This window comes from Apis dorsata, unplaced genomic scaffold (genome assembly GCF_000469605.1).
Source record: "Apis dorsata unplaced genomic scaffold, Apis dorsata 1.3 scaffold_104, whole genome shotgun sequence".
NCBI classification, from domain to species: domain Eukaryota; kingdom Metazoa; phylum Arthropoda; class Insecta; order Hymenoptera; family Apidae; genus Apis; species Apis dorsata.
In genome coordinates this window covers 484,559-485,028 of record NW_006263402.1, presented here as the reverse complement: position 1 = coordinate 485,028, position 470 = coordinate 484,559, and the positions used below count along the sequence as shown (strand labels likewise).

At 25.7% G+C, this 470-nt stretch overlaps 1 protein-coding gene across 6 annotated transcripts in view; it reads right to left on the bottom strand.

The window, feature by feature from the left end:
- LOC102678755 (zinc finger protein 2 homolog) overlaps nucleotides 1-470 on the bottom strand; it is a 23,779-nt gene that overhangs the window by 10,536 nt on the left and 12,773 nt on the right. The window lies entirely within an intron of this gene.

Here is a 470-nt window from a genome sequence, read left to right as displayed (position 1 = left end):
TGTCCTTTTTTCCATTTTTTTTTTTTTTTTTTTTATTATTTAGAAGTTTCGTTTATCCGAATTGATAGATAATCAGACACAGATATAAACAAAAGAATCGAGTCGGTAATTTGCAATGCATGAAACAAGATGTTTACTATATTGTTTATTTTATATGAATTTGCTTACAAAAGAAGACTATTGACTACCTGATCTGGGATAATAAACAATGATTGGATAGAGTAGAAATAATTGAAATAGATTAGCGATATCATACATTCATTCGATTCACACACGATATTCCTGATTTATATACAAAATCTATTGCATACATAAGGAATTAGATAACTATAAATTTAAATCAACTTTCATTCGTTTTATCGATAAAAATGCAAATCTTAAAATGTTACGGATATTATAACTGTAATACTATCTACATTTAATTCTCTAAGTGACATATCACACTACAATTATTGGTTATGACAATAGGT